Source organism: Candoia aspera, chromosome 1 (genome assembly GCF_035149785.1).
Source record: "Candoia aspera isolate rCanAsp1 chromosome 1, rCanAsp1.hap2, whole genome shotgun sequence".
In the NCBI taxonomy this organism is placed as follows: domain Eukaryota; kingdom Metazoa; phylum Chordata; class Lepidosauria; order Squamata; family Boidae; genus Candoia; species Candoia aspera.
In genome coordinates this window covers 276,114,504-276,135,586 of record NC_086153.1, presented here as the reverse complement: position 1 = coordinate 276,135,586, position 21,083 = coordinate 276,114,504, and the positions used below count along the sequence as shown (strand labels likewise).

Here is a 21,083-nt window from a genome sequence, read left to right as displayed (position 1 = left end):
ATTACTGCGAATGCAACCTATAACTAAACTCATCAACTGGGGTAAAAGTTAGGGATTCACATGAGGTCATGATTTTATGCAGAAGTCATCCCTAATTATATGCCACAATTTGGCTCTGTGAACCCGATAAGTTAAAGAGCTAATCGTTCTATGTATGCAACATGCTGACTGACTGAAGATTGATTGAAACAGATGGGCGTGTTTAGTCTTTAGAAGAGAAGACAACAGAGAGATATGATACCATATGATACCTATTATTAGATAACCAAAATGTTTTTATGGAACAGCTCTCTTGTACTCTTTCACTCCAGAGGCCAGAATTAGAAGTAATGAATAAAAATTGCAAGAAAGTTGACTTTGACTAAATGTTACCAGAAACTTTCTAACTGTAAAAGGGGAAAAGACAGGGGAACAAGGTATCTTGGATGTTGATGGAAGTATTTAAAGAGGTTAGACTAGTGTTTTTCAACCTTGGCAACTTTAAGAAGTGTGGACTTCAACTCCCAGTTGCTGGCTGGGGAATTCTGGAAGTCCACATATCTTAAAGTTGCCAAGGTCATGTGACATCGCACTTTACAACTGCATCGCTTAGCAATGGAAATTCCGGTCCGGTCCCAATTACTGTGGTTAAGTGAGGACAACAGTACCTGTATGAGGGTTGTGCATCTTGTAGTTCCTGCTCTGCCTGCAGCCTCATTGCTCCCTTTTTGCAGCCCATTGCCAAAAGCTGACAGCACAGAGGCAAGCTTTGATAGCAGCCCAAAGTATACACTTCCTTACAGAAACATCTGCCACCATAATGTTTTTAAAGAAATATGTTGAAATATGAACCAAAACAGCACTGCATTTTTAAAGCAGATCTTACCTCTTTCTTCGTATAAATAATACTGCTGTCAAGATACTACTGAAATTCTGCCCTTCAAGCTGTGAAAGGAATGACCTTCCTAAATCATGAAGCATTCATAGTATCTGTCCTTTGCCAAGGTTACATTTATTAGATGTGTCTTTTTGAGGATATTCTCAGAGTCTTGAAGCCAGCTACAAGACTAACCAGTAGGACTGTGAATGTCTCCCCTCTAAAACTAAGAATGAACGTAGAGAAAGAAAGAAAAGAGGTGGGAGGAAGAGCCTCTCTAAAACCTGAGAAATATGGCTTGCTTGAAAGAAAAAAAACCAGTGTTTTGTCTGTATGAGAGGAAGAGACACCAAAGGCCACATTTGTAGATGAATACCATGCATCTCAGATCTTTGCTGATGAGACCCAAGACGTGGAACAAGCCAATTACCTGTATCCAAACTCTGAGGGGAATCAGCTTTGTAATGCAGCTCCAGTTACCTTCACGTGTGTGGGATGAGCTTTGAGCAATAGGAGGGATGTTGTCAGCCCTGCGAGGTAGACCAGACCTTACTGTCTGGTCAAACTGTCAACTGAGAGAGGCAAGGACAATACAGGGCAGTCCCTCCCATATGGGAATGAGCAAGTGACCACAATGCCATGACCACAATGCCATATAGGTCAGGACTACTCTTACTGGAAGAGCTACAGTAACAGAATCTTGCAAGCCTGAATGTGCTTCCCCCGTCCCTCATTTTATCTTCATGTGAACCAGGGAAGGGCTTGTCTTAATTCTTAATAAGAATTTTATTAGGTTTCAAGCAAAGATGAAAGCTACAGAAAAACAAAAAAAAACCTTCAAAGGGAAAAAAACTAAAAAAATGTGAAAACACAAGAGAAAAGTTTTTCAAAGTTACAAAAAGAGGTGACTTCCAACTTTTAACAGCAAGGATATACCAAAATTTCCATAATCAGTCCCTTATTCTATATTTAACCAAAATCACATTATTTCTATAAATCATTCCATTGGCACATTGTAAGAATCACGAAATACAGTTATTCCCTCCCCTTATATTAAAAGGAAAAAAAATTTTTTTTATAAACCTCCTAAACAACTTTCCCCCCAAAGGGAAAGTTATTTAATTATTTCCTTCCTACTACTATTCTATACATTTCTGTCTACTATAATAAAAATCAGACTAAAAAACATAAATTGTCTGCCATTATACTTGATAATAGAACAATTTTAATAATCTTAATCATATTAAACCTGCAAAGTTTTAGCTGGATATCATCAAGGGTTTTGTTGAATTTTTTTTTAAAAAAATATTCCTCTGCAACTGTTTTAAGGCAGAGTTATGGGTGTGAGGACAATCAACAGACTCCAATTTGTCCAGGAAAAAACTTTTTAAAAAGTTTTGTTGAAATTCTGACTCGTTCCAACTTAAAAACAAATATGTTCAAATACTGTTTTAAAAGCAAGCTCTTACTCCAGAGTTGCTGGGAGTTGGATGGCATATAAATTATTGTTGTTGTTATTATTATTACAGGTAGTCTTCGCTTAGCGACTCCTTTGTACAGCAACCGTTCACCATTATGATGGTGATGAAAAAGTAACTTAGCAACCAGTCCTTGCATTTATAACCTTTGCAGGTCTGTAAAGCGAAGGAAAGCTAAAGCTAAAGATAAGCACAGTCACAGTTTCACTTAGTGACCACTTTGCTTAACGAGTTGCTGGTCCCAACTGTGGTTGCTAAACAAGGACTACCTGTATCATCATCATCATAGATTCCATGATCTCTTTCTTTTCTGGGTTGGCAGGCTTGTTGGAATGGCAGACTAGTAAATTAGTCTCTGCTGCAAATATACATTACATCCTTCTTATGTAACATGTTTTTAAAAATATGACAAGTATGCTTGTTTTCACTATTGCATATTATAATATATTCTGATATGAGAAGATGGTCTATTAGTATTTATTTGGTATGCATTTATAGCTGAGTGTAGTACAAGACCTATTCCTCCCACCACCACCACCCACATACAACACAGCAACCATCCCATTAGGAAGGTTGGTCTGAGAGAGAGTGACTGGCCCAAAGTCACCCAGGGAGCTGCTGTGGTCGAGGGTGAGCCAGAACTTGGATCCCTCTGCTCCTAGACTTAACTCCTTACCCACTACAGCACACCAGCTCTCTAATGACCGCTCTGAATATATGTGTATGGATAATAGACCAGCAGCAAATGCACTACTTCACATATGCAGCAAGGAAGAGCCGCTCAGTACAAAATAGATAGGTAGCTAGCCGAAGAGAAACAAAGAGGTTTGGGGGAGGAAGTAGGAAGAGTGAAAGAGGAATAAAAGGAAATGAAAGAGGGGACTGAAAGAACTTAAGAACTGCAGACTGTACTAGCAACTAAATATATAAATATATTAAATATATAATATTGACTTGGGAAAAGCCAAGAATTGTGTACGAAAGAGCAGACCAGATTTAAAAAGAGTATTTAATAAATCTGAGCCTATTTCTGTCTCCCTCCGAGTGAGCCCAGCAAAATGAATTCTAGCAGAAGAATAAGCCACAAATAGCAAAGGAGCAATGCTCACAGGCTGTCTGATGGGCAGGGTTTGTAGACATGTTAACATTGCTCAGTTGGCTACTTCTGTCAGTATCAAAAGAGAGGAAGCTCCAGCCACACCATTCAGCCCCCTCCCAACTGCTGTTCACATGCAGAGAGAAAGTTGCCATTGTGTTTTAAGACTTTGGAAAGCCAGAAAATCCATCAAATCTCTGAATCATGTCTGAATCTCTCCAAAATGATTTCAAAGCACTTGATTTTATGCCGCAGATCAATTTAGGATTCAATTTAAAGATTCAGTATGAAGGGGTGATTTAACTACATTTTCTTCAAACTGAATTGCCCCTTCAAAGCATCACACAGTCTTAGTCAACATTCCATGTGTTTCTTCATGAGATGAAGGGGAATCTAAATTCCAGTAGAGTCTAAGTTTGTTTGAGAATTGCATTGGGTAATTCTGCTGGTCATCTTAAATTAATGAAACTTTTTCTTCTGATTGTACTTCTGCATTGGCTGTAGGAGTTGCCTGGAATAAAACTGGGACAAAACAAGGAGAGTTATGTGACGTATATTTTCATCTGTTCAACTAAGGATAACTCCATTGGAGGTCCATATAATTCCTTGATATTTTCTTCCAGCTAAGCTCAACTGCTATGTTTATCTCTTTTGAAGAGCAACAATAGCATCTAACAGCATATCTACCTTATTTGCCCCATCCCATATTTTTTGTTCAGCTAATCCTTATTCCAGAGCTGTAGGCCAGCCTTCCCCAGCCTGAGGTGTTAGTCAACTTTTGCAATCTCATCGAGGATCGCTGAAAGCCACACTGATTAGGGATTTTGAGAGTTGAAGACAAAAACATCTGGAAAGTACCCAAAGCAGGGAAGGCTGCTTTATATTCCTTGCAAATCTCTTGCTCCCTAAGATATCAGTGCATTTGAACAGCACATATAAAATCTGATTTCCTCCAGGCCAGTCTAATGTACATTTGTACATAATCTCGTTCTCTCTTCTTGTGGGAGTAGAAAGGGAATATAAATAATTTTTTTTTCAGCAGATGCTGCTTCTACATGAATCTCATTATTTAGCTTCGTCCCCTGTTACATGATGGTGAATACCTACTTACTACTTGGGATGGGTAGAATGAGGTAGCCATATTTACCCCTAGCTTTATTTTTTCATTCCAAGTTTCTTTGGACCTTATATTTGTCAGCTCTGTCACATACTGTTGGCATTTCTCTGTGTAATCACTCCTCAGAGAATGATGATTTGGGTTTTTTTAAAAAAGGCAAAGGAATGCATTTGATTCAGAGCATTTTAACACGTGAGGCCGGCCTTCCATAGTTGTGGATTCTGTATCCCTGCTACAGCTTGTGATAGCACCACCCCCGCCCCCCCTCCAGCAATTATGCTTAGCAAACAGTGACCATACTCATGGTCACTTGTTCTCTGCATGAATGTATCTGGTCCTCCATAGAAATAATTGTTACCCATGGCTATACCCTTCCCATTAACAGACCCAACACCACTGCCAGCAAAATTACCTTATTCAAATATCTCTAATTTAAAGCCTCCGTTTTTGCTTGCAGAAATGTGACTTTCCACTTTGGGCTTTCTATAATTAATCATAACATTTTTCACTGAATAAAGAGGTTCTTGGATCAGTTGTCTTCCATATTCAAATTTACTTTTTGTTTGGTTCACTTTGCATATAGGCTGTTTAATTAGCTGTTGCAGAAAATATATGGGTTTCTAATTAGTGCAATTTGTAAGTAAGAAAGCAGGGTATGTATACTAACTAATATTTTTGGATAAAGCCACAGGGTAAATGGGTGTGTCTTCTCCTTTACTGCTACATAATACTCAGCACAACCTTACCAGCTGGAGAAAGAAAGTAAATGTATCATAGCAAGCCATCAGGCAATCATGGTGGAATAAGGTCATGGTCCGAATAAAAATGTAAATGAAACCATTTAAGAACTAATACACATGCACATGTTTCTACTTATATTGCCAGCAATATTTTTCCCATTCAGAAAAATAGGCAATAGCAAAATCATTGGTCCTCACTAATGATCCACATCATCTTTCCATTTTCATCAAACTCGTGTTACAAGCTTCCATTGCCACTGACCTTTTAAAAATCCCTTTAGCTGCCTGGTGTGAACTTAATGTTAATGTTGCAATTTAATAGAAGCCATAATACATAGCAAGACTGGTGTATAACAAATTAGCATAGCGGCAGTTACCATAGGGAATCACAGGCTTATCTCCATGCTATTGATGGATATTGTTTCATCAGCAATCCATAACTCATGGATTTCTTTGCAAGGATCCCACCATTGAACAATGTATAGATTTTCATTTCTGGATTTTGAAATGATCCACCAAACATTCCAAGGGGTATTAGGTATTCTTGAACACCATTCGTTCTTGGTAGAGTACATCCCAATGAGAATAAAACTCATTAGTTCTTGGCAGACCATATCCTTAGCTTCAACACAGGGCTTCCCCCCTTCTCCTGCAATTGCACATACATAAGTGGATTCAGCAGGGAGTTGGTTCTACATAGGAAATGGAACAGCTTTCACCACCATACCTGAGGACAAGAGATTAACTTAGGGGTACAAAGTAAGCTGCATATCACAGACCTTTCTATCCTCCAACACCACATTGTGGTCACCTTGCTTCTGAAGATGCCACAGTTGCTGGCAAAATGTTGGGAAATCTGCTGTCTAGACCATGGTTGCTAAAGCCTGAAGCTCAACACTGTCTAAATATGAATCTGTAAGACAAATAGACTTTACAATCAAAATTGAAAAGAGCCAAAGCTTTAAAGTGAATAGGTTTATGAAATGTTTGGTTTGTTAGAACAACAACCAACTCCCCCACCCTCAATCAAAACATCACCTGGATAGTATTTTTATTGGAACTAGTAAGCAGTTATAAATAGCCAATAAGGTTGTAAATTTTTTCTTCAGGCAGGATCAAGGGTGTTATTTAAATTAGGCAACAACTGGTTCCAGTGATATTTTATCATAGTATAAAGCTCCTTGACACCCTACTTTCTGTTTTACAAGGGGTTTCTAAATCATGCACCAACTTCATTTTTAATCCATGATTTTTAAAAAATATGTTCTTAACATTGGAGGTAAAAGTTGAGTGCTGAGTTTTTGGAAAACCAAAGTTTTCAAAATCTTGTACTTTGTAGTCACATCTAGATCTGTGGGAGGGAGTCCTTCTACTCTTTCAATACCCCAACTTCTCAGTAAATAGTAATCTGCAAACTCTGGTTCTATTTTTGCTCTTTTCTTGGAGGACCAAGACAAAAAAGTTTGATTGATTGGTTGATTATGTACCATCAAGAATTTGACTCCTAGCAACCACATAGATAGATTTTCTCCATGACGATCTATCCCTAACCTGGTCTTTCAGGTCTTCCAACAGTATACTTATTGCCACTGTAACTGAGTCCATCCACCTTGCTAAGAGAGGTTGAGAGATACTTTATTCAACCACCATCTTGTCAGGACTGTAGACAGTTGCCTAAGCCAGCAATCAACATTCCAGCAGATCTGAACTAGGGCTCTGCTGGCTTCCTTGTTTCTACTTCCCTCTACAAGGGAATGTGCTTGAGAAAGAAGCACACTCCAGCCCAAGTATGTTTACTGGGAAGTAAGCTCCCATGCTTAATGGGAAGTAAGCTCCCATGCTTGCTGCTAGCTAAGCTGAAGTGATCATATCAGCCAGAAGCAATAGAACTGCAAAATATGTATTAATTTTCTAGACCAGCTTCTGATTACATAATGGAGATCAGTGAGCTTTGAACCTCTTCCTCTCCCATTCTTTTCTCTCTCTTAACGTGTAATGTAAAGAAGCAGACACATTTTAGAAAGAGCAGTGGTTAGATCTATGCCCATCAGCAAAACAGATCAGTATAGCTTGTACCTTGAACAGGCTGTAGGTGATGTATATTCTTAAGGTTACCGAATGTACTATGGCACCTCTATTTCCTTCCAGCCTTCAGTGAGTCAAATCTTCTATTCTTAGCCAGCTAAATTTCTCTCAGTTCCTGTTTCCAACTAAGTCTTCAATTTGTGAAATCATAATCTTCCACTCCTTTTCCCTCTCTCTCTTCCTGTGCCCCACATCTTGCTAGAGAATGTGCATGAACTGTTTGCTTCCCACCTGACTGCAGGAAGAAATAATCAACAAAAGATGAGGTATAACTTACCAAAAAATGTAACATTCAGTTTGCATGAACCAGACTGAAGTAATTAGATAACATTGTGGTTGATTTTTTTTTTCAAAGAATGTAAAAGAGTAGTGCTGGTTGTGGTGTAAATAAAGGAAGACATGATTTCAAAATCAAAATATAACTTTTTATAACCGCCCACAGTCACGCTTGAGTGAGATGGGCAGTGACAAAATTTGAAAAAAAAAATAAATAAATAATAGATGGGATTGTTGGAGAAGAACCATGTTATGCGTTTGTACGAGCCTCTTCCACCTCCAATTAAATGTGGTCCTTACTTGAAAGTGATTTTTGGAGAACCACCTAGGGTAGCCTGTTCTGTTTTTATTGTGGACAAGAAGAAAGGTTATAAATGTATTGGGAATCTTTCCCAGCCTGTTACCTTCAAAATGCATTAATAATTCAACTCATAAAATTCCTATGTATGTATGTAAGTATGGCAACCGTCCAGGGTCCCCCGAGTGGGGGAGATGGGTGGTAATAAAAAGATGATAGATAGATAGATAGATAGATAGATAGATAGATAGATAGATAGATAAATAAATAAATTTAGATAGCACCAAGTTGGAGAAGGATAAAGTACTGAGTAAGATATATACGTGCATATACATTTCACCTACCTTTATAGCTTCTTTTACAACTCAGCTGCTTCTTTTATTACTGTGGCTTGGCTTAAGCATTTATACAGATGGATCATCCTAAATCTTACTTGCTTTCTTCTGTCCTCTTCTAACTAATATACGTGGATCTTCTCCAAACTGATTTGACTGTAAAGCCGCAACTAAAGATCCCACAAGTATGGGAGCATTTCCATGTTCCTGAGGATGCCAGTGCCTCTGATTCATTGTATGTGCTTGAGGCAGTATGTTGTGAACTTCCATAGGGGTTAGGGAGATGCAGGAGTGAAGATTGCAAAGACTGTTGATAAGGTCAGCCAGAGCCTGAAGGAACCCAGCAAAACTGTCTGGGATGTACAGTATTTTGCTGTTGTTGTTACTCCACATAGAGCAGCTTTCTCCAACTTGCTGCCCTCCAGATATGATGGACTTCTGGCTATTCTGGCTAAGGATCATGGGAGATGAAATCCAGCATATTTGAGGGGGTAGCAAGTTAGATATTATAGAAAAAAGCAAAGAGCACAGTTTCAGGAGTTTCAAGCACATTCATATCTGGATACTTCAGTGTTCTTAAATTGATCCTCAAGCATCTTTCAGAATTATTTGGAAGATATTTCTAATTTGATTTTATCTTAGATTAAGCCGGACGTTAAGATGGGCTTCATTATACAGTGCAGGTGGGTTTTTTTAAGATCCCAGAAACAATATCACCTCACTCTCAATCCCCAGTTTTCCAATTCAGACAGAAGCTACTGCAGCCCTGGCAAAGCCATGTGAGTTTATATCTGTATTTCTTCCCTTTCTTTTTCTCCCTCTTGCTGCTGTTTCTGCACTCCAGCAAGCTGAGCTAATGTCTCTGGTTCTGTCTGGCCACACTGTGCAGGAAAGCCAACTGCAATGCATACAGGGAGAAAGACCACCAAAATATCACATAACTAGGACACCCAGAATCTTAAACCTTCCTAATGTGCCACATCCAGTGTTGGGGGGTTGGAAGTTTGAATTTCTCCATTGGAGATTCCATTGGAGTTGGGCAGCTAATAAATTCAAACAAACAAACAAGCAAATAAATAAAGTGGTAGCAGTGGAACACTGAATAGTATTCAGCTGCACTCAACTAGCTGTTTGCAGCCATGCTGGCTCAGAATTCCAAAAATTGCATTCCCAGCAAGTTTGCAAAATACCAGTTTGAGGAAGACCAAAGCCTGATCCGCTTTACCAACAGAGGAATCTGTTTTCTTCCCTTTAGATGTGTTGCTAATTCTTTTTCTGAATCAAAATTTCCCAAGGTCTTAATTCAAAGGATCCAGGGTGCTTGTTCAGACACTGTGTTGATATGGGCTTTCTTGTTAATGCGGTCACGGGTTCAGTCCGACCACTGGTACAAATCCCCCAGTGGGACACTAAAATCATTATCCTGTGTTTATAGACATGAGTATTAGTCCTGCTGAACAAAATGGATCTTACTACAAAATAAACAAGATGTGGAATAATAGATTTAAGTTACAGGAAAGCAGATTCCAGCTAAGTGTTTGAAAAATCTTCCTAACAATAATAGCAGTTTGACAATCAAACTGATTATCCAGAGAGGTAGTAGACTCCCCTTCATTGGGTGCACTCAAGTGGAAAATAGACAGACATCTATCTGGGATGCTTAAATTTGGATTCCTGAATAAGGGCTTGAACTCAATGGCATAATTGGCTCCTTCTGATTCTCTGCATAGGTTTGGACTCTTGGTCCCTAACCCTAGATTTTATCCCCCATCTGGAGATAAATTCTATCAGCTGAACTTTTTTTTCTAAGTAGGCATACATACAGTATATTAAGTTCTGATTCATTAGGTATTAATCTGCTAACAACCCAACATCATTTAATGGATTTCTATTAATCTGTTGTCCAGCTTCCATTGAAAGCTAATGACAGCCTTTGACAACTGACTTCTATTCAGAAATTAGCCAAGTGGAATGTGTTAACATTCACAGTTTCCTTAATGCTTGTTTTCACTCTGTTTACTGTGTTTCACATTGTGTTAGCCTTACGCAGCCTGGTATCCTCCAGATGTGATGGGATTTTCAGAATTCCCAGTTAGCATTAAAGAACGCCAAACTGGAAGAGGCTACATTATACAAAGTGTGAAAAAGAGAAAGCGGGGAGGGATCACTGAAAGGTGTAAGGGAAATCAGCTACAGGTAGTCCTTGTTTAGCAACCACAATTGGGACTGGCAACTTGGTCATTAAGTGAAGCAGTCACTTAAGTGAAATCGTGACTGTGCTTGTGATCTTACTTCCTTTCCTTTGCTTTACAGACCTGTGAAGATTGTAAATGTGAGGATTGTTCATAAAGTTACTTTTTCATCACCATCGTAACTGCAAAGGGTTGGTAAATGAGGCAGTTACTAAACAAGGACTACCTGTAATAAGATAGATGGGTATCTCTGCTTTGATGACATATATGCTGGCCTTATATGTGTGGTTTGCCATTTTCATGTGGAATCCTTTTTTTCCTACCCTAACTCTTCACTATTTTCAGTAGTTATTGCTCTGATTTATTTAGAACACTATACATTTCAGTCCTGACTTCAGATTCATAATTTGACACTGTCAGATGCATCACTTGACTCTGTCAATTGCATGGTCCCTATCTAGGTTCTAGTTCCTTTTAGATTAGGAGTGCAAAATTTTGTCCAGGCTCAAACTGCCCTTGAGTGTCATGCCATATAAGCAGTGCTAGGAAAAAGAAGAAGGAAGAGCCAGGGCAAAAGTTAAATGTTATTTATTTGAGTTTCAAGTGAAATACAATTATATTAAATTACTTAAATACCATTAATATAATCCCTCCCTTTATTTTTAATAATTTCTTTTTTCTGACTCATTAAAAATTGAAATTCGGTGCCAAGTCTTAGAGTAGCCCTAGAGAATCTTGGGCCATCTGTAGCTGAGTGGCCTTAAATTGTGAATCCCTGTATTTCACTCTTGTATTCATTGTAACAAATGTAACTATAGATAGACTTGACTTTGCTAAAAGAAAAGACCTATCACTTTGGCAGCTAGTGATACACTTTTTTTATTACCAATGATGGTCAAACAAATAAGATCCTCCCAGTCTTGGTCCTGGCTACATTGAGCAGAGCATGTTTTGATGTGAATCGTGACAGATGCTTCAGTGTTGTGACAAAAGCAGCTTTGTGGGCCATGTGAAAATGTTTGGAAGGCCTGCGGTGCTCTGCAGAATTCAATTTTTAATCATGCTTTCAGTTCTTCAAATCACTCAATCGTTTAGTGCCCTTTACCACTCTGTTTTGAGCATTCTAGCTTAGATTCCCTGACATGTAGAACCTGCTTTCATTCTATAAATGTTTTCTGACTAGGTATTAGACAATTGGAGAGATATTAATTATCCATAGTAGAGAGATTTCCTTCACTAAAGACTTCATGAAAAATCAACTCTTAAAAACAGAAAGAGAGGAAGCACAGATGAGTCTCACTTGCATGCTTGTTTGCATTGTGAAAACTTGAGCTAGCAAAACTCACCACTGCAGAGAGATTTGCTAACATTGTTTCTGCATCTGGCACTCACACATGTCCCTCAGTGGGTGTATGACAGAAGATGCAGTATGCAATCGTTCTCCTATTAAAAATCCTTGAAGCAGCCTTCAAATTAATAGAACACAAAATTTAAAACAATTCACTGAAACAAGACAAAACCAAAAATAACAGCACTGAAGAACATATTCAAGCCATTCAAAATACTGCCAACTCATAAAGCAAACATCTAAGTTGTGAGTATAACAATTAACAAACCACTGTGCCCACTGACATCTCCCCCTGTGCCAAGCCCTGCTGTTTATTTACTTATCTGAGGAGACCCAGCTTTCTGCTCAATAGACTCTGCTGTTGTAATCTGTCTGTTTCCCCACACCCTTGACTTTTTTTCTCCTGGCTCTGCATTATGTAGCTACGCTGACTACCTTTCTCATATCCCACAGTGCTTCTATCCTACCATCACTTAGGAAGAAATTAGAAGAGCATCTAGACTGTATCTTCCAGTGCTGCTTGAGGCACTTGTTTAATCTACTGAGGTGGGGGCAGCCAAAACTGCTAGAAAACCATCAGCCTGACACCCCCGGTGACTCCTGCTAGGCTCAGATGCCAGCATAGCTGTTCCTAGCCAGAACTGAGGGGCATTGCTGAAAGGCCACTGCTGAGTTTTGCTTGATGGATTGATTGAAATACATTAGTACAAATGCATGAGGATCAAGGCAGGAAGACATCTCTGCATTTCCATGAAATGGTTGTTCCACTGAAGACAGAAGTATCTGTCACCTAACCTGTTTATGGGAGTTACCATTACATGGCACTCTCCAAGTGTGATGGGGTCACAACTTCAGAATTCTCATCCCATGCTGATGGGAATCTGGGAATTGAGGGAGACAGATAAAGATTGATAATAAAGTTTTAAACTAGGGGAGATTTTTCTGTCCTATCTGGAGACCCTGGAAATTGAACCTCACCTATGCTGGAAATTTGGATGGGCTGAAGAGGGAAAACATCTCTGAAACAACAGATAGTCTGAATGAGTGAAAAGAAGAAATATGACATAATCAGTCCAGTATCAGATTAGGGTCTGAGAAATGTGCATTCAGCCACGGTTTATCTGACAGGAAGTTGCGGAGATAAGAATGGATGGATAGGAAATCTGAGATTTCTTGGAGAGAAACATGGGATAAAAATATAAATAATAATAAGGTATGAATGTGTATATGTATGTTCATTTCAGCAAGAGAAGCACCATTATGCAAGAGTTTTCTCTGTAAACTAATTCACAATTCATGCCTTGGGCACAAGAAGAAAGTTGAGAATGTCATTTTCCCTTAAGGATTCTACCCTTCTTCTTCCAGATCTTTCTGATATAATTACAATAATTTTAAAATCCATGATCTGAATTATTTTCTACCTGTAATTTAAGATTAAGGATATTCCCTTATCATGTACCTGAAATAATATATGAGATGGTATTTCCCAAGTGTGTGCACACAAACCATATCTATTCAATTATCCCTTCTCAAATTATGAAAGGAATATCAGGCAAGTGAAGACCAATATCACCTTGTATATTGCAGTATATAAAAATAACAGAATAGTTCAGAATAAAAGATGAGGTAACAAGAAAGAAAAACAGTGCTATAAAGTAATGCCTAGCAATCATACAAGTATACATATATGACACAGGCCACTTGAAAGCTTGTAAGCAGATGGTGCGCATTCACTGCTGTTCCACATGGAAAGGATTCTTGGCTAGTCAAGTATATGAACTGACCTCTGCTTATTAGGTTCCAAGAAGAAGTTTTAAACTGGAATGGAAAGGTTTGCGGCTTTGGACAGACAACGACTTCAAGTATCTACACCATTACACCATATGTTGCAGGAGGAGAGCTGTGGGACTCTGTGGGACTGCAGTCATGAAAGCTTATGCCCGATAATAAAATGTGTTAGTTGGAAAAGGTGCTCCTCCTGATTTGCCACACCATACAATGGTCTCTTGCATACTACTTGAATGTCAGTGTGTAATTAAGCTATAAAGTAATAGGCCATGACAATTCCTGGTGTCATTCCCATGCTAATGACTACAGAAGATCAGAGACAGGCTTCACAGAGTCAGATGCAAAGTCCTACATTTTGATAAGAAAAATCAAAGGCATCAGTACAGGATAGGGGAAATCATATAGTGGTAGCAAATACAAAAAGAATCTGGGTTGTCTTGGTGGATCACAGGCTGAATATGAGATAACTATGTGATACAGCTGCAAAAAGGAAAAAAAGCAAAAGCAGTCCTGGGCTATATCAACAGAAGTACAATGTCAGGACTGAGAGAAGTTGTCATTCTTCTCTATTCTGAATTGGTTAAACCAGAGGTGGAATATTATATCCAGTACAGGGTACCATGTTTTAGGAAGGACATTAATAGGCTGGAGCATGTCTAGAGGAAAGCAAACAAAATGAGAAGAGGACTGAGAGGAAAAACTTAGGAGGAGCAGTAAGAATAATTAATTATGTTCAGTTTGGAGAAGAAAAGATTGAGGGGAGACAACTATATGAAGAGTTATCACATGAAGGGCAGGATAGCATTGTTCAGAGTTGTTCCAGAAGTCATGAAAATAAATAATGGGTTTAAATTACAAGGAAGTCGATTTCAGTTCGGACATGAGAAAAAAAAAATCCTAATGGTAAGAGCTGTTCAGCAGTGGAAAAGACTATCTCAGGAAGTGGTTGGTTGGTTGGTTTATTTATTTATTTAATGATAATAAAGAGAATCTGAACCAAAAAACAAACACAAAAAAACACCACCAACCAAAAAACAAAAAACACCACCAACCAAGTTCCATAAACACCCTATTCAAAGGCCTGGAAGAACTCTAGTAGTGGATCTCTGCACTGGCCAAGAAGTTGGACTACATGATCTCCAATATCACTTACAATCTTTATATTTTATAATTCTATGACCCTGTACTGGATAGATTGTTATCTAAAAGGTAGGATTACAAAATAAACATTTGTTTGCTCCTCTTTCTACCTAATATAGAAAGTTCAAGAGGATGCAATGGCAAACTGCTCTCTTGGCAAACTGCAATATCCTTACATCTTCTGGGAGCAGATATACAGTGCTGGTGGTGGTGGTGGTGTTGGGGGAGAATATATATAAAGGGACAAGATGTATTCTGCAATGCTTACTGAGAGGAAGCTGCCAGAACTTTTTTGAGAAAGAGAGCACTTTTTCCTCTAATCCAAAACCCCCTGGAAAAGCCCTAGAGAACTGCCTTCAGGGTAAATTATAGTCCCTAGTCTTGATAGATGTGCATAAAATAATCTGTTTTTTAAAAAGCTATAGCATGTGCAGGAAGCCAATACTTGCAGGTTTTGAATCTGTTTAACTTATAAGCCATTTTTTCTTGTCCTCTTCTGTGCAGTACCTAAACTTTTACTCTATGGTGTATTATTTTACCCATAGTGTCTTCCCAGGATACGATTACGTCAAGTTCTTACTGAAGGTTTGCTGTCTTCAGGTGCAGTATTTTCTGCGTTCCATTGGAAAAAAATTAGCTTGCTGTAGGCAGCACTGCAAAGGATAATATCTATTAGGGATAGATAACAATGACTAAGAACTGGCCCTCTAGTTTTCTCCTGCAGTGTGTGATGAAAATCTGAGAGCTGTTCTCATATGCCTCGTCACTGTTCAGTCTCTCCACCAAGAGATTAGCCTTACCTGTGACTGAGCTATCACAAATTCATAGAGATTAGAGATGGTATGTATGCCAGCCAAGTACTGTTCTGTTGAAGGACTTAAGTATTCAGCTACAACTTGTCAGACACTGAAGTGTTGAAAGCTCAAGGGTTATAGGTGCATGTGTGCATGAGTAAAGCACATCTTCCTTGGAGACCATCCATCTGCAGAACAAGAATCTGGGAATAATTCCAAAGTTCATGTATCATCTTTCTAATATAGATGCAGAATGTGTTGCAGTTCCAGCATTGCACTTCAGTGTAATGTGAATCATAGACTGAGATTCCCAACAGCACTTTTTAAAACATCCACATGATAATTTGTTATTCTTCATCTCTTAGAATAGGCAAGAGGAATCATACCTCTGGATATGGACAAAAAGGTAGAAAGGATTAGTTTTTCCTATGAAAAGGCCATCTAGATTTATGCCTGGCTGATAGACTAACATTTTTATTCAATGGATTTTCTTGTTCACAATGCTCTTGAAGGTGGTTGAAGACCATTTTTCTCAACCTTTTTTCTTAACTCGCAAACCTTGAGAAGCAACTTGAAGGCAATCCATGATTATTTTTCTTTCTACTGATTTGAAATGCTGAGAAAAAGGAATTTTTTTTTAAAAAAAAAAACCACAATGTGGTCCTGAGCTGCTGTAAGTTTGGTGCAATAAAATTCCCCTTGCAGTTTCTCCACACAAGACAGGAAGAAGTAGCCTGGTGTTTTGCTGAAGAAAAGGGGGAAAATGCAGGGGGGGGGGTTTCTTTTGTCATTTTCACCCACCCTTCTGAAGGGAGCTGCTAAACCCTCAATTCAGCATTCCCCTTCTAAGATCTGAAGCTCAGGAGCTGGGTGAGACAGTTCTCCAATAGGAAAAAGGACCCACAGTGCCTGAGAAAAAAAGACAAAATAAACTCTAACTTCACAGGGTTGAATCAGAAATAAATCATCTTAAGCAAGATGGTGGGAACACAGATTTCAAACCAGCACATAATCCTTGTGCCTTAAAGTTAATGATATCTCCAGATTGCCACTTAAAATGAACAGGTTTCTTAACAACGGAAGAGAAGATCCTAAAGGTAATGAAGCTGCTTGTGTATTTCTAACTGATTTCTCACTAAGACTTGACTCTGTTACAATCTGTGATCATCTTCATTTCTGCCAATAGAGAAGGGCTCAGAACATGGAGTGAAAATCTCCACCCTGCCCTGAATTGTTGCATATCCTGCACCTCTACTTCATACAAAAGAAAAGGAAAAAATTGAAAACCCAAGCACCTCATTACCCTGCTCTATTTTCTTGGGTTACAGAGGGGAAGATGCTGAGCTGTCAAGCCAGCATTCTACTTAGAGGGCCTTTTAAGGATGCTGAAGTTCAGGAGCTGTAGGCAAGAATTCCTTCCAATGGAGAAGTGGCCCACTCCCAAGCTCTGCAGAATTCCAGAGATTCCCACAGAAAATTGGCTTCAAAGCAGTTCCTCTGGCATCACAGCTGTGCTGGAAACGAATCAGTTCAGCTACGAAAGACTTGGGTCACAGAGGTTCTAGAACAATGCAAACATCTAGGAAGTGCCCTTAGTGTACCTATTGTTTCCCTGAATTCTCCACTGATCCTAAACCTTAACGGGTTTCAGTTAATTTGATTGGGTGACCCTACTGATCAGCTGCTGCAAGATTATTTGGGGCTACGTTCTGCAAAGTGTGTGTATGGAGGTGTACGAGTTTAGCCTTTGGATAGCAGAAGCAAACCATATTTTAATCCTATAGTTATGGTGGCAGCATGATGAACTAAATGGGTTAAACCTGTGGAACTTTGTTGTTGTTTATTCGTTTAGTCGCTTCCGACTCTTCGTGACTTCATGGACCAGCCCACGCCAGAGCTTCCTGTCGGTCGTCAACACCCCCAGCTCCCCCAGGGACGAGTCCGTCACCTCTAGAATATCATCCATCCATCTTGCCCTTGGTCGGCCCCTCTTCCTTTTGCCCTCCACTCTCCCTAGCATCAGCATCTTCTCCAGGGTGTCCTGTCTTCTCATTATGTGGCCAAAGTATTTCAGTTTTGCCTTTAATATCATTCCCTCAAGTGAGCAGTCTGGCTTTATTTCCTGGAGGATGGACTGGTTTGATCTTCTTGCAGTCCAAGGCACTCTCAGAATTTTCCTCCAACACCACAGTTCAAAAGCATCGATCTTCCTTCGCTCAGCCTTCCTTATGGTCCAGCTCTCGCAGCCATATGTTACTACAGGGAACACCATTGCTTTAACTATCCGGGCCTTTGTTGTCAGTGTGATGTCTCTGCTCTTCACTATTTTATCGAGATTTGTCATTGCTCTTCTTCCAAGGATTAAGCGTCTTCTGATTTCCTGACTGCAGTCAGCATCTGCAGTAATCTTTGCACCTAGGAATACAAAGTCTTTCACTGCTTCTACATTTTCTCCCTCTATTTGCCAGTTATCAATCAAGCTGGTTGCCATAATCTTGGTTTTTCTGAGGTTTAGCTGCAAACCAGCTTTTGCACTTTCTTCTTTCACCTTCATCATAAGGCTCCTCAGTTCCTCTTCGCTTTCAGCCATCAAAGTGGTATCATCTGCACATCTGAGATTGTTAATGTTTCTTCCAGCGATTTTAACTCCAGCCTTGGATTCCTCAAGCCCAGCATGTGGCATGATGTGTTCTGCGTACAAGTTGAATAGGTAGGGTGAGAGTATACAGCCCTGCCGTACTCCTTTCCCAATCTTAAACCAGTCCGTTGTTCCGTGGTCTGTTCTTACTGTTGCTACTTGGTCGTTATACAGATTCTTCAGGAGGTAGACAAGATGACTTGGCATCCCCATACCACTAAGAACTTGCCACAATTTGTTATGGTCCACACAGTCAAAAGCTTTAGAATAGTCAATAAAACAGAAATAGATGTTTTTCTGAAACTCCCTGGCTTTTTCCATTATCCAGCGGATATTGGCAATTTGGTCTCTAGTTCCTCTGCCTTTTCTAAACCCAGCTTGTACATCTGGCAATTCTCGCTCCATGAATTGCTGAAGTCTACCTTGCAGGATCTTGAGCATTACCTTACTGGCATGTGAAATGAGTGCCACTGTTCGATAGTTTGAACATTCTTTAGTGTTTCCCTTTTTTGGTATGGGGATATAAGTTGATTTTTTCCAGTCTGATGGCCATTCTTGTGTTTTCCAAATTTGCTGGCATATAGCATGCATTACCTTGACAGCATCATCTTGCAAGATTTTGAACAGTTCAGCTGGGATGCCGTCGTCTCCTGTTGCCTTGTTATTAGCAATGCTTCTTAAGGCCCACTCAACCTCACTCTTCAGGATGTCTGGCTCTAGCTCACCGACCACACCGTCAAAGCTATCCCCGATATTGTTATCCTTCCTATACAGGTCTTCTGTATATTCTTGCCACCTTTTCTTGATCTCTTCTTCTTCTGTTAGGTCCTTGCCATCTTTGTTTTTGATCATACCCATTTTTGCCTGGAATTTACCTCCAATGTTTCTAATTTTCTGGAAGAGGTCTCTTGTCCTTCCTATTCTATTGTCTTCTTCCACTTCCGCGCATTGCTTGTTTAAAAATAATTCCTTATCTCTTCTGGCTAACCTCTGGAATTTTGCATTTAATTGGGCATATCTTCCCCTATCACTGTTGCCTTTTGCTTTCCTTCTTTCTTGGGCTACTTCTAGTGTCTCAGCAGACAGCCATTTTGCCTTCTTGGTTTTCTCTTTCTTTGGGATGTATTTTGTTGCCGCCTCCTGAACAATGCTGCCAACTTCTGTCCAGAGTTCTTCCGGGACCCTATCTACTAAGTCCAGTCCCTTAAATCGATTCTTCACCTCCACTGCATATTCCTTAGGAATATTAGTGAGCTCATATCTAGCTGATCTGTGGGTCTTCCCTAATCTCTTTAGTCTGATCCTAAATTGTGCAAGAAGAAGTTCGTGATCTGAACTACAGTCAGCTCCAGGCCTTGTTTTTACCGACTGTACAGATGTCCGCCACCTTTGGCTGCAAAGGATGTAATCAATCTGATTTCGGTGTTGTCCATCTGGTGAAGTCCATGTATAAAGCCGTCTCTTAGGTTGTTGGAAGAGAGTGTTTGTTATGTAGAGTGAATTGTCTTGGCAAAATTCTATCAGCCTGTGTCCTGCTTCGTTTTGTTCTCCCAGGCCATACTTACCTGTAATTCGAGGTGTCATTTGACTGCCCACCTTAGCATTCCAGTCTCCTGTGATGAAAATAACATCTCTTTTAGGCGTGTTGTCCAGTAGTTGCTGCAGATCCTCATAGAACTGCTCTACTTCAGCTTCTTCAGCATTTGTGGTTGGGGCGTATATTTGGATCACTGTGATGTTAGATGGCTTGCCCTGAATTCGAATTGAGATCATTCTGTCGTTTTTTGGGTTGTATCCAAGCACTGCTTTAGCCACTTTACTATTAATTATGAAGGCTACTCCATTTCTTCTGTGGTCCTCTTGTCCGCAGTAGTAGATCTGGTGGTCATTTGATGTGAAGTGGCCCATTCCAGTCCATTTCAGTTCACTGACGCCCAGAATGTCTATCTTTAATCTTGACATCTCACCAATAACCACATCCAATTTGCCCTGGCTCATAGATCTTACATTCCAGGTTCCAATGGTGTGTTGATCCTTAGAACATCGGATTCGCCGTTCACCACCAGCACCGTCGGCCGCTAGCCGTCCTTTCGGCTTTGAGCTAGCTGCGTCATCACGTCTGGGGCTAGTTGAGCTCATCCTCTGTTCCTCCCCAGTAGCATTTTGACCATCTTCCGACCTGGGGGTCTCATCTTCCGATGGTATACCGACATATCTCTGGTTGTACTGATCCATTTAGTTTTCACGGCAAGAATACTGAGGTGGGTTGCCATTACTTTCCCCAGGGATCGCATTTAGTCTGACCTCTCTGTCATGACCTTCCCGTCTTGGGTGGCCCTTCACGGTTTAGCTCATGGCATCATTGAGGTGCTCAAGCTCCAGCACCACGACAAGGTAACGATCCTTTGCTGAAGTGTGGAACTTTACACTTGATTAAATTTGAAAACAAAACAGCTTTGGGTTTCCCCACTACTGGTGGAGAATAGAACTATTGGTGATTTTGCTGTCATATATAGGGAATATAACTATTGGGTAAAGTGGGAATGGGAGGCTCTGGCATTAAAATGCCAATTTCCCTGATTTGCTAAATATTTCTTACCTCTTATCTCCAATGTCCTTTTTTTTATTTTAAGATTAGGACTTTCTTAGGTGTAACTGTTATCCCCAACTTTATTTGGGCTGAAAAAATAATATTCTTAGGATTTTATAATATTCTATGATATTTAGAAGCAGTAGAGTAGGCTGATCCAGGCAAAAATGGGTATGATCAAAAACAAAGATGGCAAGGACCTATCAGAAGAAGAAGAGATCAAGAAAAGGTGGCAAGAATATACGGAAGACCTGTATAGGAAGGATAACAATATCGGGGATAGCTTTGACGGTGTGGTCAGTGAGCTAGAGC

General features: G+C 39.7%; 1 protein-coding gene and 1 long non-coding RNA gene across 4 annotated transcripts in view; one reads left to right on the top strand and one right to left on the bottom strand.

Annotated features, from left to right (window-relative positions):
* The window catches only part of LOC134487778 (uncharacterized), a 35,496-nt gene extending 19,049 nt beyond the window's left edge, over positions 1–16,447 (bottom strand). The window contains exons 1-4 of one of the 3 annotated variants that reach the window (XR_010066889.1): positions 16,345–16,441; positions 15,550–15,746; positions 7,364–7,607; positions 3,444–3,952 (exon numbers count right to left, since the gene is read on the bottom strand). This is a non-coding gene — a long non-coding RNA (uncharacterized LOC134487778). Of the gene's footprint in view, positions 1–3,443; positions 3,953–7,363; positions 7,608–15,549; positions 15,747–16,344 lie in introns of all 3 variants that reach the window. The other 2 variants (XR_010066887.1, XR_010066888.1) reach the window with 2 other exon arrangements.
* Positions 1–21,083, top strand: part of SLC8A3 (solute carrier family 8 member A3) — a 148,324-nt gene that overhangs the window by 56,721 nt on the left and 70,520 nt on the right. The window lies entirely within an intron of this gene.